General features: G+C 44.4%; 1 protein-coding gene across 4 annotated transcripts in view; it reads left to right on the forward strand.

The window, feature by feature from the left end:
- The window catches only part of LHFPL2 (LHFPL tetraspan subfamily member 2), a 241,859-nt gene that overhangs the window by 1,130 nt on the left and 223,502 nt on the right, over positions 1-17,227 (forward strand). For 3 of the 4 annotated variants that reach the window (XM_045998990.1, XM_045998991.1, XM_045998984.1), the window contains exon 2: positions 1,148-1,230. The gene's annotated coding sequence lies outside the window, so the exon portion shown is untranslated. Of the gene's footprint in view, positions 1-1,137; positions 1,231-17,227 lie in introns of those variants that run through there. The other variant, XM_045998986.1, reaches the window with a different exon arrangement.

The following is a 17,227-nucleotide window of genomic DNA, read 5'->3' on the forward strand; positions in this document are numbered from 1 at the left end:
CACTCCGTCTGCCCTTCCCTCCAAGAAGAACCACAGCTGTCCTTTTGCTTCTAACAGTTTCTTTTGCTCGTGTGCCTGGAGACCCCGAAGCAAGGGAAGCATTCTAAATGAGCTAATGTATAAACACACAAAGAAACCAGCATACACATCCTTTACGATACAATAGAAAAACCACAGAGGATCCAGGAAAGGAAGAAGCCAAGAAAGTCAATAAACAAGTTGGTGGAGATGCGACATACAGAGATGAAATATTGGGAAGAAGTAAACACTGAGAAAGGGGAAAAAAGAGACAACATAGAAGTTTCTTGAGTCTAGGAAGTCCCTGAGCCTTAATTTCCAGGACTGTTAGTTCTGGCATTTGATCCCAAAGATACCCTCCGGGGAGACTCAGGGTCACAAATGCCTAAAAATGGCTCCGATCTGCCTCCACCAGCCAGCTCACACCCCCTCCGTGCCCACATGGCATCATCTGACCCAGATTAACACTGCCTTTTTGAATACTGTAATTTAGTCCACCAAGCATGCCATATTTTGCCCATTATAGGGGTAGGGCAAGGAATTAACCTTTATTGGGGACAGTGTATACAGCAGGCACATTAAACTTTTAAAATGGCTACCAAAGGCCTCAGGATAATGCCTAATCCTTAGGTAAATGTTTTTACCAATTTGAAAATTCTCTTGAGTGATGTCCTTTAGCCAGTAGAGTTGGAATTTGGAGCCCAAATTGCTCTTAAAAAGCCTCTGCTCCCTACCACACTTCCTGGCATGCTCCAGTCTTACCTGCCTTCCCTTCCCTTTTGTCCTGCACCTTTTAGGACAGTCAGAGGAGCAATTGTAGGAAGTCCCACTCATAATTCAGGACTCAGGGAGCATCAGCCAGTGGCATTCAAAGCTAGGTAAGAACTTAAGGCTGACACAGGGCCTGGGATGAATGAGGGGCAGGGAAACAAGGGAGGAGGCCAGTGCAATGAACGGTTCAGCCAAGAAGGCACCACAGCTACAGAGGTAAGAAAGTAGGGCGATAAAAACTAATTGGAGGCTTAGAAAATAAAACACATTTGAAAGGAGTTCAAGTGACTCAGCTTGGAAAGGGAATTTAGTCTTGTTTTTCATACATTTCATAGGAAAATCCGCTTTCCCCACGCAGGGCACAGAAGACTCTGACTGTTGCCCCAGCGAACGTGCAGAGGACACGCAGGACAGGGCTATGTGAGGAGGCGAGGCTTACAGGTGGGTTCTCAAAGCTCACTGCAGCTTCTGATGCAGGCGCTGGTTGGAAAATAGACCCTGTGTTCTATTCTGTTCTATGACCAGCTGGCATTACCCAGTCTTTAATCTTCAGTTATACTCAGTTACCTTCTTGCTGAATTCTGGAGGTGGTTCCTACCAGCAACACTGACTACTCTATTTTGTACAAAGTCCCAAGGACCTCCCTCCCGCTCTGCATCTAAGGCTCTAAGATGAAAAATAACAAACGCTTCAGATACACTGGTATTTCTTAAAGTTCCATTTGTAATCATTTCTCTTTAGGGATCAGGAGGAGAGAAAAGAATGCAGAGGTTATGAGAAATATTGCCTCGTGAGGGTCTCTCCTTGAAGAGGAACAAATAATGACTATGTTTAGGTTCAAATGCTATGTTTTTGTTTTAAAATGTTACAAATTAGAGAGCTCTGTGTTGGTCAACAGGACCTAGTTAGAGAAATGCTTTGTTTTCTGTAGTTAGCTAAACATGGTTGCCTCAAGTAAAAAGTTCTGTGGCAGAGCTGTAGTAATTATGCCCACAACTCCTCTTTCTGGTTAGAAAGATAAATGTTAGTGAGAGAGAATTCCCTGCTTCTCAAGTGCGTCTGGGGCATCTGATCTGTTCCTGCATGAGGGCTGGGCTCCTGCGGGACATCTGCTGGCTTTCAGGCTAAGCCATCCCCCATGGACCGCGTCCCCCTGCCCCTCACCCCCACCAGTGCAAGCCCACCTAGTCACCAAGGCGTAGATAATCCATCCCCAGCAGGGGAGAAACAGCTCATCTTTGGACTGGTGTGGTAAAACAGAGGAGTGAGAAGGTGATGCCATTAGTCTCCTCTTTGGTCACTAAGGTTTTACGTGTAAAGAGAACTTGCCTTTACTTTCACTGGTACTTATTCTCATACAATTTGAAGATTTGCTGGTTTGACAGGCTTTAAAATGTTACATTATTTTGTGTTTCTTTTACTACCAAGAGATTGGACTTTTCCATATTTTTATTGGTCCCTATGGCTCTTTTTTGAGTGTCCTGATTACCATTCTTCCTCCCCATTCCCACTGGTCCTGCCTAGAGGGAGGAGGATGGGGTGGGGGGTGGAGAACAGGAGCCCCAGCTCCTTCGCTTGCACCTGAGCCATTGTGTCAGCCCGGGCTGCTGTTGCTTTCGCAGGTGGGTCCGTTTGGCGTGGTTGGCTGTCTCTGCTTTACGTTCAGTCTTCGGAACCATGTCGGGAGGCAGGGAAAAATAAAGAGGAGGAGAGGAAGTGGGCAAGATCCCTTTCCTTTGTTATCAACAGAGTCAAACTGAGACTTGTGAGAAAGGTGAAAATTCGGTGATCCTTCAAAGTGATATTCTTTTTTTTTTTTAATTTATTTATTTTTTCAGTGTAACAGTATTCATTGTTTTTGCACAACACCCAGTGCTCCATGCAATACGTGCCCTCCCTATTACCCACCACCTGGTTCCCCCAACCTCTCACCCCCGCCCCTTCAAAACCCTCAGGTTGTCTTTCAGAGTCCATAGTCTCTTATGGTTTGCCTGTGATATTCTTTTTTTAAGATTTTATTTATTTATTTGACAGAGAGCACAAGAAGGCAGAGAGGCAGGCAGAGAAGAGGTGGTGGTAGGCTCCCTACTGAGCAGAGAGCTCGATGGATACAGGGCTTGATCCCAGGACCCTAGGATCATGACCTGAGCTGAAGGCAGAGGCTTTAACCCGTTGAGACACCCAGATGCCCCAAAAGTGATGTTCTTTTAATATCGGAATAGGAGCACTGTGTTGGGATGGAGATGGGAGGCCGCTGGCAGCTGCCCCAGAACTCCCCCTGAAATCCCAAACTCATCACATCGGTCCCAACCTGCACACACACTTGCCAAAATGAATCCCTACAGGTAACTGGCTCACGAGTCAGTCCAACAACTGCTTGCTTCTTACTGAGCATATCCCATGAGGTGATCCCACCCAACCCCACACATGAGAGACGTCCTGATGACCACCCATCTCTCCCTGGTGACAGTGCTGTCACACCTTCAGGCCCTTCTCTCCAGCCTGACCCATCTGAATGGATTTTACCCAGTGGGTCCCTGAATTCCCTTCCCCACCGCCCTCAGTCAGTCTTGGTGGGGGAGGTCAGTGCCCTCTGTATAAACAACTTATAATTGAAAACTTTCATTCCATTTTTAGCCTTGCCTTTTTTAGTATGAAGAATCCTAATGCCTTTCATCTAACTTTCTACACTTCTCTCAGCCATTGCAGTTTGCTGGTGCTCTGGTGATTATTCTAAGCCTTAATGCAGGCTAATGCCTTTGCGTCTGGAGTTCCTTCTGCTCTTGTCTTGACTAGCTCCTCCTTCAGATCTACGCATCATGGGTTCCTTCCCCTGGGAAGCTTACCATAGCCCTGCTGAACTGGAATGGTGTTCCTATGAGAATGGACATCACACTGCATTGTTACTCATGTATAAATAAATGTCTGTCTTCCCCACCAGGCGGAAGTCTCAGTCTGGTGTGTTTAATGGAATATCTTTGTCTCCTAGGGCTGTGTTTGGCACTTAGACAATACCTAGTTGGATGAGTTCCATTCACTGAATTCAAAGGACTCAATCATCTTTTAATTTTAAGGTGACATTGTAGCCCCCGATTTCAAAGTTAGCTCTTGTTCTCAACCTGCAGACCTTGTTTGTATTCTCTACCTGCAGATGCTGTTTATTCAGCCTGACAGCAGCCTCACCCTCTTGCCTGCTCAGGGGAAATGTGTGTCTGGAACGTTGGCTATCTTCAAAGGCTTTATCTGTATCAGCTGGAAGGACTTCAGCGCCTTCATCAAATCAGGGTGAACATTACACTATCCAGACTCTTCAGGCAGGTTTTGTTTATCCTGGGATCTCCTCCAAGATATCAGCTGATGGCTTCAAACACTTTTTATGGTCTCAGATTTGGACAGACTCAGATTTTCCCCCTTCATCTTCCAATCCTTCCCTAAGATTTTCCTCCTTTCGTTTGCTCAAGCTTTATTACAAATGCTTTTCCATGTGTGACTTTTCCTGCAGAAAACTGGCTTCATAGCTCATACTTGGTGCTGAGATTAAGTCTTGCAAATGCCAGGGGCTAGCTGGAAAGGGCAGATGGCAGATTTCCTGATGCCCTTTTGTTATCTATCCGTATTTACTCAGGCTTTTCTCCTTCTACAGGGTGGGAGTGGGTGGTTTTTCTGGTGTAGATACGATGGAGACAAGCTAGTGGTTTCCTTAAGGAAAGTGGAATTGAATTTTTTCAAGGCAGGGGTTGGGGATAATAGAGAGATAGTTTCTTTCTTTCTTTTTTTCTTTCTTTTTTTTTTTTTTGATTTTATTTATTTGGGGCGCCTGGGTGGCTCAGTGGGTTAAGCTTCTGCCTTCAGCTCAGGTCATGATCTCAGGATCCAGGGATCAAGACCCACATAGGGCTCTCTGCTCAGCGGGGAGCCTGCTTCCCCCTCTATCTCTGCCTGCCTCTCTGCCTACTTGTGATCTCTCTCTCTGTGTCAAATAAATAAATAAAATCTTTTAAAAAAAAGATTTTATTTATTTGTGTCATAGAAAGAAAGCACAATCAGGGGGAGTGGCAGGCAGAGCAGACAGAGGAGGCTGAGCAGCAAAGGGAGAAGCAGGCTCCTTGCTCAGCAAGGAGCCCAACACAGGACTCCATTCCAGGACCCTGAGATTATGACCTAAGCCGAAGGCAGATGCTTAACCACTGAGCCACCCAGGCATCCCAGATAGTTGAGATAGAAGCTTAGTTACCTAGACGCAGACTAGGATAGCATGAATCTTGGTGAAAAGTGTAAGGCACAAATGTAGTTAAGACCATACACATTCACATTTGTTGAGCACCTCCTGTAAATGCTAATTATCTGGCATGGCAGGTAACGAAGAAAAATAAGACCTGGTCTTTGCATTCAGGCAGCTCACAGTTCAAAGAGAGACCATACAGAATAGTGACTGCCAAGTACAGGTGGAAGTCAGTGACAGGGACAGGAGCACCATTTCGGTTACATGTATGTCCCTTGACCTGACTGCGGCAATGAAACCTAGAGACCCCAGAAAGGAAGGAAGCAACAAAGGAAGGAAGGGAGGAGGCGGGAAGGAAGGAAGAAATCAACCCACCCCCTAGGGCCCAGGATAACAGATGTCTACCAGGATCAAGACTGTTTGGAGATTCTGATCTTTTTCTCTCAGGTGGACTCAGGAATCAGGGAAACGACCCCACACGATAATCCCTGCCCCATGCATTAAGTATTGCTGTGTAACAAATCACCACAAAATTACATCTGGAGACAAAAAATATTATCTCTAGTTTCTGAGGGTCAGGAATCCGAGTTCATCTTAACTGTGTAGCTCTGGCTAAAGGCTTTCATGGGGTGGCAATCTCAGCTGAAGGCTTGATTTTTGGGGAGTGTGGGTAGGATTTAAGAGAGAGCATGATGGAAGCTACGCACGATGGAAGCTGCAACCATTTATAACTAATCTCTCAGAAATGACATCTGTTATGTCTGCCATATTCTATTTGTTAGAAGCCAGTCACTGAATCCAGCCCTCCCCCTCAAGGGGAGAGGATTACTTAAGGGTGTGGATACCAGCGGGCAGCAATCCTGGGGCACTATCTCAGGCTGCCCACTGTGTCCCTCTTCCCAGTCCCATTCTCCTCCCTGTCTCCCTGCTTCCTTCCCAGTTCAGGCTGTGCTTATGGAAAGGACTGGTGATTGCTTCACTCTTTCCTCTGTGCCCGCAAGAGTGGGGAATGGCCTTAAGTTGTAACAGGGCATTAGGTTGGAAATTCTGCTTGTACGGGTAGTGGACCCAGAAGGACTAGGTGCTGGCAGAGTCTCTGTTTATAGAGGCCAAGTACTGGATGGGAGACAGTAGGTTTATAGGAAGAAGTCATTTCTAGAAGTGTTTAGCTAAGGGGGGAGCCATTTTGGAAATGATGATTTGAAGCCCCAGCCTGGCTCTTGATGCTGCTAAGTAGTCTGGTGTCTTCCCCAGATACTTGTAGTCCTGTTGATGGCACAGGAGCAAAGAGCTATCTTATAGAAGAGGACAGTTTCTGTGCCATCCCACAGCTGAGTCTCCCCCACTTGGTCATGAGGCCAAAATAGTCTTGGACCTTCCTTGCCTTCCCTGTCAGACCCTTCCAGTCCTTTACTGGCTCTGTGACTCAGCACTGTCACCCTCATCCCTGGTCATCCTTGTCTCCTGTGAGCTCTCTGCTGGCTCCAGTCAGTCCTTGCCTCCATCTTAGCCAAGAAGCTCTTCAGGTATAACTCTTTCCTGGAAACTGGCAGAGGTCCCTGGTTATCCCACAGTTAAGTAACCAAGCCCAAAGGTATAAAATGGCATGGGGAAGCAAAAGTTGTTATAACACAGTGGTGAGTAAGGAATTTGGCACTCCAAAAGGCGTCCATATGCAAGTACCTCAGTCCTGATTAAACCAGCCTCCTTCCTAGCCAGCCTCCAGCTGGTTTTCCAGTGTTGTGCTTATACAGAGATAAGATGCAAATCAAATACACTTTCGTGAGGCGTGGTGAAGTTGGAGAATTACTCACTCATGGGTAAACCTATGAAGAAGAATATGGCAATGGAGCTAGAGTAGTTAACAGGGAAGGAGAGAAATTGACAAGGATACTGACACATTAGGCTCTTCAAAGGAAGGTGATTTGAATATCAAAGGCAGAAGAGAGGCCCTCAGGAAACTGATGAAAAACTCTTTGACTCTTCTGCAAAAATATTCCCTTTATCTTCCTATCCTTGAATGTAAAATGAAGGAAGACATACTGTGCTATCTTATAAATTTATCAAACAGTTAATGCCCAAAAAATGAATTTTTTTTTCAGTCTGAGAATTAGTGTACCATCACACAACATCCATTTTATAAAATAGGCAAAATAGGTTTTTGTGGTGTTTTGGTTTTGTTTGAAGATAAAGTTCCAATCAAACCCCTTTTTTCCTCACTATTTACTACAATATTTCAGATGAATTTGGTGGGGTAGTGATGTGAGGCTGAAGGCAGGTGTAGGAAGGAGAAAGAATATTTTAAGCAGAAGCAAGAGCTAACAGGATATGTACTAGAACTTTTCCTGTTGTCTCAGGTGTTGGCCACAGCTTCAAAGCTGAAGTCAATGGGTGATAAGGACCCCCACATTCTAAAGAGAGACGTTAAAGAAATCCCACAGGACTTGCCAAGGAAAGGCTAGAGGTTCAGGAGAGAGAGTTCTTTGAAGGGAATTCCTAAGAGGAGCAAACTTTGATTTTTCCTCCACTCCCCATGGGGAAAGGGATTCCTTCACCCAAAGCAAGCAGAGAGCAGGGTCAAGAGAACATCAGGCTTGGGAGAAGTTTCTTGCAAGAAGGGGAAAGAAACTGGTCTCTCACTTTGTAGATGATAGCTTGTTAAGTGGCAAAAAACCATTTAAGCCAGTGGATTACTATTAGCAGAGTAGAAAATGCTAAGGGTCTTGGGAGAGCCTGTCTTGTGTCTCTTGGCATCTGGGCCCATGAGGACTGGCACCTGGCTCTCAGCGGGCTGTGAGAACGGGTGGCTGGCTGGGACTGGTGGTGGGGTAAGCTGAGAGGGGGCAGCAGGGATAGCAAGATGCATTTCTGCCCTTTGGAAGGCTAAGAGTGAGTAGATTTCCATGGGGCCAAGTGATAGCCAGAGAGCTGCATGGTGGGGCAGGGGGTCCCAGCAGAGGCAGACAGAGATCAGCTGCACAGGGCATCATCCATGGTGCACTGTGGGAAATCTCCATGGCAGAAGTAGGGGAATGCATCCCAAAAGTCCTGTTACCATGCCCTGTAAAAGAGCTGGACTTAGAATGAAGGGAACTTCAGACACTCAAGCAAAAGCCACCGATTGCATATATTGCCCATAATGGCCTCATGATTTCTTCTCAGTTTTGCCCATCTGCTCTGCCCTAGAGGATTCTGAAGAAGGCTGGGGGTGGGGAGAGGGTAAGTAAACAAGGCAAATCAGGAAGAATGAAAGAACAAAAGTATCCCCTTCCTCCCTGGAGCTTCTTAACCCTCATGTCAGACCTGAGCTGAGGAGTAGGAAGGAACTAAACCTGATGTGAGACTCCAATGTGAGGTTGGAGTGGAGCTTAATGAGACTGAAGTCTTGGAATCTGCCTGGAGACACCACCAAAGATTTAAGAAACAAGACACAGAGTTCCTTTGAAGACAATAGTGGAAGAAAAAAAAATCTTACGAAGTTCAGCTTGTTCAATAAACTGACGGCTTGTGTTTGAGGAAGGTTAGTGTTTCAATTTGCAACAGGAGCGTTTTTCCATTTTACCTGTGTACTTACTCTTGGACTTTCATACCGAAGACAGCATTCCTGCCTTTGAAGAACACACTATCTAGTGGGAAAACTAAAAAAGGAGCAGGTGATTATAATACAGTGACACATTAGGAAAGTAGGGGTGCTATAGGAACATAGAGGAGGACTAACCTCATTTTCTGGATCAGGGGAGGCTTCTGGTGAACTGGTATCTTGGCTTGCCAAATCTAGATGGAGAAGTAAGAGCTAACTAGATAAAAAGGGAGGTGGGAGTCAGGGTAAGGACACAATGGGAGTAGGGAATAAAAGGATGGTTTGGGGGAATGTTAATGAATTAACTTTTAGGCATGATGATCCTATAATTAGATACGGCTCAGAAACCCAGTCTGGGTGCCCGAGATGGTGACTGGGCCTTATCACCCACGTGCAATATTTGGAGCCCTGTGGGTGGGTCAGATCTCTGAGAGCAAGCATATATAGAGAAGAAAGAGACTATAGATACAAGTTGGTCATATAAGGATGCATTTGAGAATGTGTGCACCCAGGACTCAATACCCAAATCCTGTTCTGGGACTCTGGGACAAGTTAAGTTCATGAAGAATTTAGCCAGGCAAGGGGCTCCTTCCAAGGAATGGATGTTTGAAGGCTTGAGCCTCTGCCCTCAGGGACTAGTCGTAGCCCTCATATGCTGGGTTGAACTATTAGAACCACAGACTCTTTGGCCTGCAGTGGAGAGATAGGACATAGATCGAACAGACTGAATGGTCACCTGTCTTCATAAGCCCAGATGCAAGTCTCCACTCTTCTGGAACAGCAAGGTGAACCCTAGAAAAAAGCATGACAATAAATGGGTAAGGAAAAAAAGAGGGGTTCGTTTTGGTGCCTGGAACATTGCTGGTCAAACTGTGCCTCTATAACATGCTTTCCCAGCAGCAGGTGGCTTCAGGCTGACACCCTAAACTGGCCATCTGGAAGATAAGAGCCCCGAAAGAGAGTCCAAGAGGGAGAAAGCACCAACTCTAGACACTGCAGTTTAACATAGGGCCTTGACTGTGAACTGTTTGCCAACCAGCCTCCTAAGAGCTGAAGAACGCTCAGTGCCCTCAGAGGCCAAACGGGATCCCAAATGTTTGAAGAATGGGTGGAGGAAGAAATATGGAATGGAACAGTTGGGAAAATGGAAGAAACAACAGGAGAGTGTGTTCCCATAGAAGCTGAGGGAAGAGAGTTGAGAAAGTGGATGAATAGAAAAACAAAAAAGTGCCCCCTGGATTTGGTGGGAGTAGTCACTTGCCAAAACCAATGGCAGTGCAGTGATGGATTCAGGAACCAGACTTGTTGTGTGCTCAAGTGTGCATGGGATGTAAGCAACCAGAGGTAATGAGTAGACCATGCCTTTCACAGAAGTTTGACTCAAAAGAAAAAAGCAATCGTGTAAGAAACAAGAAGTACCTATAGGGGTGTAATGGCATGACAGAGAGTTTTTCTCTTTGTTAGGAGATCTAAGAGCATGTTTCAATGGTAATGGGGAAGAAGGAGAGAGAAGTTGAAGAGGTGAATGAGTGGGGCATAGTGAGTGGAATGAGAACTCAGTGAGCAGGGCAGGGAGGAATGGTAGAAGAGCACAGACGTTGCCCAGGTAATTAACCTTCGATGGATAAGAACAAGAACAGATAAGGAAAGAGCAAAGAGCAAAGGAGATGGGGTGAATGTAGATAAGTGATAATTGGACGGGTGGAAAGGTTGAAGCTTGTTTGCTTTCCTGGTGGGCAAAAAGGGTGGTGAATAACACAGCAACAAAAGCATGATATGATTTTCAAGCATCTGCATAAATATTTCATGTAATCCACACAATAAGCCAACCGGGGTTTTTGGTTGTTTGGTTCCAAATCTTGAGGACACACCCAGGTTCTCCATTACTCTTGGCTACCTGAGCTGCTTTTCTTCTTCTTTCTTTCCTTCCTTCCTTTTAAATATTTAATTATTTATTTGAGAGAGAATGTAAGAGAATGAGAGTGCTAGCAGGGGGCAGGGCAGAGGAAGAGGGAGACTTGAGCAGTTGTCCCACAGAGCTGATCTAATGTAGGGCACCATCTCAGGATCCTGAGATCATGACCTGAGCTGAACTCAAGAGTCGGCTGCTTCACCAACTGAGCCACCTGGGCATCTCTCCCATTTCTTATAGTCACTCAGTACCTAAAGAGTTGGGAAAGTGGCCATGCTCCATTGGTCTCTCAGATTCCAGGCAGCAGTTGGCCCCTCATTCTTTTTTGCTGGAGCTTTCCATTCTCAGCACCATTAAAACACATCTGTTGGGATATCTTGGTTATCAGTTCATGATGCAAAAGAGGGAGAAAGTTTCAAAAAGTGTGAAAGACAGAAAATTACATTGGTTCAAAGAAGCAAACCTATGGCCCTCAAGTCGGGTGACGTCGTTTTGCTTTTGGGCTGGTTGTTTTGAAGGCTACTCAGAAAGAGAAATTTTGAAAATGCTCCTGGCAATAATGACATCGTTTGAGTAGAAAGATTGTTTTGAGAACAACCTTTGTTTGGGTATACATACATATATTTGGTTTATATGTTCTAATGTTTTTGTTATTTGATGGTCACTTAGAGATCATTTAAAAGGCCCATTATTTTATGGTCCTAGTTTCTCAGTCTTTCAGGCACTGCTGTGACTGTTAATATGAAGCTTTTCCAGCTGAAAGGAAAAGTACTTTTAAAAATATACACCCAAAAATAAAATAAAATAAGATAAAATGTATATCCAGTATCCAACTCTGTGCTAAGTATCCTTAAACTTTCCAGGGCAAAAGAGATGAGATCTTTGACATGGTAAATTAACAGTGTGGTTGAAAGTCCTAGGTTGAACAAAAGTTGACACAGGTTAACTTTGACTTATACATTCAAGAGGCAGATCTTTTTGCCCCCAAAGGAAGGAGAAACTCCTAATGCTAACAGGGCAGCTCCAGAAGTCAACATCACCTTGTTTTGGAAGCAGCTGTTTTCCTGGGCTCTGTGCTTCCATGTAAATCAAATACTCTCCCCACCCACACACTGAGCAAGGAATACAGTACAAGCCAGGATGTTTTTTCTGCTCCAGGAAACAATCCCAAATACCCAGGACACTTAGTTCAGGAGATTGCCCTGGCCTCTCTCCATCATCTCCTATCCTTTCTTACACTTTCCATCCATTTCTGCGGCCAACGTGGAGGGTTTTTTGTACTTGTTTTGGGCACCATGATAAGATCAGTGGACACAGAATCGAGCCTCCCCAGGCTCACCGTTGGTCTGACCCCCGGCAGGTGGACACACTCCCTCTGGCCTTCTTGTTCTTCACTGTGTCAGGAACAACACCTCAGCACCTCTACCAGATCATGCCAGCCTCTCTGGAGAGCAACCAGTCACTGTAATAATATGGAACTCCTATGCCTACCATTGGGCCATGTATAACAAGTGGGTTTGCAGCAGGGAGAGAACTGGACACATTTCTCTGGAAATCTTGAGTTCCTAAGTTGCTCTTATTTCAAGAAATGTCTCCCCAGAAAAGCCCCTTTATGTGCCATCATGCTGTTGGAGATGTGCCTTTGTACCCTGACTTTTGTAGTAAAGTACCCTGCATAGGCTTACTTTACATCTTTACATTTACTAAGCTCCCAGTGGACACAAGTCATTGCGAGTTTATCAAGAGGCTCCTATGCCAATTCTCTGTGTCCCCTGAAAACCCGCTTCAGGGAAGAACCAGGGCCTCCCAGACCCCATCTGGATGGTGTCAACAGTTCTGGCCTTTCATGAAATAAAAAATGACCATGAGTTTGGCAGGGGACAGCAGGGGGTGGGGATTCTCTTAATTTTAGAAGAAAAGAAAAACATGCAGGGCAAGAACCAGTTATATTGTTAGAGTGATTATTTGGCTTCTGACTAACTCTTGGTCTCCTGAGAGGCAGAGAGAAGGTTTGGTAAAAATTAGCTCACTTTTCTTTTCTGCAAACACAACTGGAAAAAATGGAAACCAGCTGAGTCGGCAGAGTTTTTGCCTGCCCCAAATGGAGGCATTTATGGTATTAAAGAAAGTTTATAAAGATACTTCAACTTGGGTTTCCTGTGAAGGAATTAGGAAGAAAGTAGACTGGACTGGAACTGGACTTTCTTCATTTACATGGTCTACCAGCCACCAGGGCCCATTATGGGAAACAGGGAGGTTTTGTTTGGAAAAAGGGTCTGGGAGATTCGAAGAAACTTCACACCAGAATGCCCTTTGAATGCGTCCTGGACTGAAATATAAAATTGAAATCCACCCAGCCCTGGTCTTGTGGTAGATATTAAAACTGGGCAGACATTTCAGAGAAAGTTCTTGAATAGCAAGGTTTTCTTCTCCAAAATTATGATCTTAATAATCCAAAGCATACAACCATGGTGGCTTAGGCAGCCCAACTTTGACAACATAGAGTTCGTGGGACAGTGTTTTTATTTATAGCTTCATTAGTCAAGGATCTTCATTAAGATGTCATATTCCAAGACTATTTCCTCTACAGAACATAGACCATGTGGTGTGCAAGGTTTCCTACTCATGATGTAAGGTTTCAAATACACTGAAAAGACTAAAAGTTCATTAAATGGTCTGGACCCAGATCAGTTACAGTTATATATAACATGTTTAATATTCTTATTTTTCTCCATCGAAATCAATCACATCCATGCATTGAGCACCTTCAAGGAGGACAGTGTTTCAGGCTGGCATGCAGAAGATTTAGATGTGGTCCTCCCCCCGCAGGAAACTTCATTAAGGAAACAGAAGCCAGAGGTTGCTGGGGGCTCGGTAGGTTAAGCATCTGCCTTCAGCTTAGGTCATGATCCCAGGGTCCTGGGATGGAGACCCATGTGGGCCTCCCTGCTCAGCAGGGAGCCTACTTCTCCCTCTCTCTCTCTCTGCAACCCCCCATGCTCTCTCTGTCTCTCTCAAATAAACAAATAAAATCTTTTTTAAAAAGGGGAAAAAAGGATACAGAATATGTGACCCATCAATGAACAGTTTAAGGCAGGATGTGATAAAGTGCCAAATGAGGAAGAATAGAAAGACCTGCAGAAACTGAGAGAAAATGAAGGGCATGTGAGAGACCAGGCTTCCTATTTTATTGAATCTTCAGAAGGAAGAACGTGTAAGTTACAGGAAGAAGAATTCCAGCTCATCAACAGAAAGGACTTCTGAGTTGGGGAAGACAAGCTAGTGGATTGTTGGAGGCATGCAAAGAGAGATTGAATATCATCCGTTAGGGATAGTATAAAAGGATTTTCCACACTACATAAAGTAAATGACATCTAAAACTGTCTTGGACCTACGAAATAGTCATGGATGCCATTGCTGGAACATCAGCTCAATCTGGACCTCCCAGAGGAGTAGGACCTTGCTGGGCCTCAAAGGATGAATGGCCTCTAGGTGGGATCCTCTCCCTCCTGTGTGTTCGCCTACCACCGCCACTCACTACCTGGCTCCTGGGAGAGGAGAACCTATGGCAAAGCAGTCTCTGTGGCAACAGAGGCTAGGAATACAGAATTAAGGATCCAAGATGGATGTGTTCATGGTATATTTAAGGTTTATATAACTCACCAAATATAAACTTTACCTTTTAAAAAACCAGAGAATGATGTACACTGTGAAAAGTACTGACATCTGCAGCTTACTTTAAAATATACTTTAAAAAAATGTATTGATGGTTGGATAAGAGATAAATATGTAATAAAACATATGTATAGCAAAATGCTAATTGTAGAACCTAGGTGGTAGATATTTGGATGTTCACTGTACAATTTTCACCTGTTTTGTATGTCTTTCAATGATCACTGACATGGAATACAGAATATAATAATGAGGGTTATTGAGTTCTTACTGCTCACTAAGTGCTTTGTAAGTCCTATCTCGTTCAGTCTCACAACTGCCTACCAAGTAATTGTCATCATCCTCACTTGGTAGATGGGACAGCTGAGGCACAGAGAGCATGAAATGTTTGATCAAAGTCACAGTTGGAAAATGTCAGGTTCAGGATTTGCACCCAGGTCTGACTGACTCCAGAACTCAAAGCCATGACTAATGCTCTACCCTTGGGGCCCAGAGGCAGATGGCTGGCACGGTGCCTTGCTTTGAGTGGAAAGCATCTGACATTTGGAGGAAAGTCAGAGGGTGCCCACATGCGGGCCCTTCCCTCCTCTGCAAATGGGTTGCATATGGTTTGGCTCTTTAATTGTTCTTTAATCATTAATAAACACCCAGACCTCCATTTGGGAGTTTTATTTTAGTTTCATCATTTTTTCCCTCTTTCATTTTAAATAAGAAGCTTATTTGAACAATAAGACTTTTGACTTGAAGGGAAAATGATCTAGGATGCATTACCTTTAGAGTCATTTATCCCTACTTAAATTGTCCTACATGTAATGGCTACACACAAAACTGTTAAAAAATTGTCCTGGGTTTCACAATGATCGATGAAAAATACTAGAATTCCCTAATCAAACAAGGTCTGTAGGGATTGTTTTGTTGTTGCTGTTTTGTTAAACAGTGAGAGCAAAATACCTTCGTAGTATATAAAGATAAGAGCTGAATAAGCATGCCACTAATGGAGAAAGAGTCTTTTCCCAGAACCAGTTCTTTCATCCGTCTCATCGCCACTGGATGACAATCCAAACATACCTGTGGGCTATTTAGTTTTTTTAAAATAGTGCCCTTATTTTGTTGTGGTTTTTTCTAGTTTTATTGAGAAATTGTTGAAATACATCACTGCATAATTTTAAGACATACAGCATGATGGTTTGATTTTACATATATTGTGAAGTGATTACCATAATAGGTTCAGCTAATGTCCGTCTTCTCAAAGATACAATAAAAAGGAAAAGGAAAAAAATTTTCTCCTTGTGATGAAAATGCTCAGAATTTACTCTGTAAATAACTTTTCCATATAATCATGTAATGATGTCGCTGTATTCACCATGTTATACTTTACATCCCTAGTACTTATCTTATAACTGGAAGTTTGTACCTTTTGACCACCTTCCTCAGGGTTCTCTCTCCCTGCACCCTTCCCCCACATTTGGTTGTTTTAAATGCCCTGCAGGGCTCTATGCCCAAGGGCTGTAGCAGGGTCACTGTTCTAATTTTGGGGGGGATGTATTCAGTGTTGATGCCCTACTAGACCACATAATTCCAGAACAATGGGGGTGAGGGGTGTGCACCAGGGACTGGATGCCTGCTTCGGTGGGAATCTCAGCCAGTGTCTTTCCTCCACTGTCCATGCAATGTCTAGAGCTGAGCCCGGCCCCTGGGGCCTTCAAAGTAAAGTAACGTGAGGTCAGATGGTAAAGGTTCTAGAAGCATGGGAAGGAATTCTGGAGATCACCACATCCATCCCTCTCTCTTTTTCTAAATTGTGGTAAATACACATAAGTTCTCATGTCAGCCATTTTAAGTGTATAATTCAGTCACCTTAAGTTCATTTATGATGTGCAGTCATCACTACTACCCACTTCCAGAACTTGTTCATCATCCCAAACCAAAATCCTGTACCCACCCAACAGCACAACCTTCTCTTTAATAATGAAGATATCAACCAAAAGAGGCTAGCCCAATGTCACGCAGCTAGGACAAGGGTCTATATGTTGGAATCAAGGGCTCTTCCCCTTATACCAGCTGATTTCTTAAAATGGGAAGATATATGTATAAAACATAACATATTTACCAAGAACTCAATTGCTTGTTCCACGTTTTGATGGATGTTAGCAAACAAGAGTGTCCAGAAACAGCAGATGGGATGGTGAGAACTGTATCCCTTACAGATGGAAGAAATTGGTGACAGGGGACTCAGGACAGTAATAGGTGTTGTCTTCAAAGATTTTAAAGTATATGGTGGAAAAGAGATTCAGGTCACCTGGATTCACTTGGCAACAAGTTCATTTCTATTGGAAACATCATAGAACTTTTTAATAACTCAGCGAGGGTTGCCTGGGTGGTTCAATTACTGAGCATCTGCCTTTGGCTCAGGTCATGATCCCAGAGTCCTGGGACCGAGCCCAGCGTTGGGCTCCCTGCCCAATGGGAAGCCTGCTTCATCCTCTCCCACTCCCCCTGCTTGTATTCCCTCTCTCGCATCTCTCTCTTGTCTCTCTCTGTGTGTCAAGTAAATAAATAAAATATTTTTATTTTTTTTAAATTTATTTGACAGAGAGAGAGAGATCACAGGTAGGCAGGGAGGCAGACAGAGAGAGGAGGAAGCAGGCTCTCCGAGGAGCAGAGAGCCAGATGTGGGGCTCGATCCCAGGACCCCAGGATCATGACCCGAGCCCAAGGCAGAGGCTCTACCCCACTGAGCCACCCAGGCGCCCCATAAATAAAATATTTTTTTTAAATAATGAAAATTCAGCTAAGGCAGCAGGCAGTGAGCTTCTGACTGCCCGAGGTGTGGAGCAGAGCCTGTGTGGCCGGTGTACGGGAGAAAGTTTCCATTCTAACTCAGAGATGCCTCAGGAGTAAGTAGAGAGATGATGTCAGGCCTACAACTTTCTTACCCATCACTCCTGGGCCAGAGTCCCAAAACAAAAGGCTTTTGAAACATTTGATGGGAAGATGCTCACAGTTGAAATGGATGATGCCCTTGGAGCAGTGCATGGAATGGTTGGACTAT

The sequence above is a fragment of the Meles meles genome, chromosome 3 (genome assembly GCF_922984935.1).
Source record: "Meles meles chromosome 3, mMelMel3.1 paternal haplotype, whole genome shotgun sequence".
Classification (NCBI taxonomy): Eukaryota; Metazoa; Chordata; class Mammalia; order Carnivora; family Mustelidae; genus Meles; species Meles meles.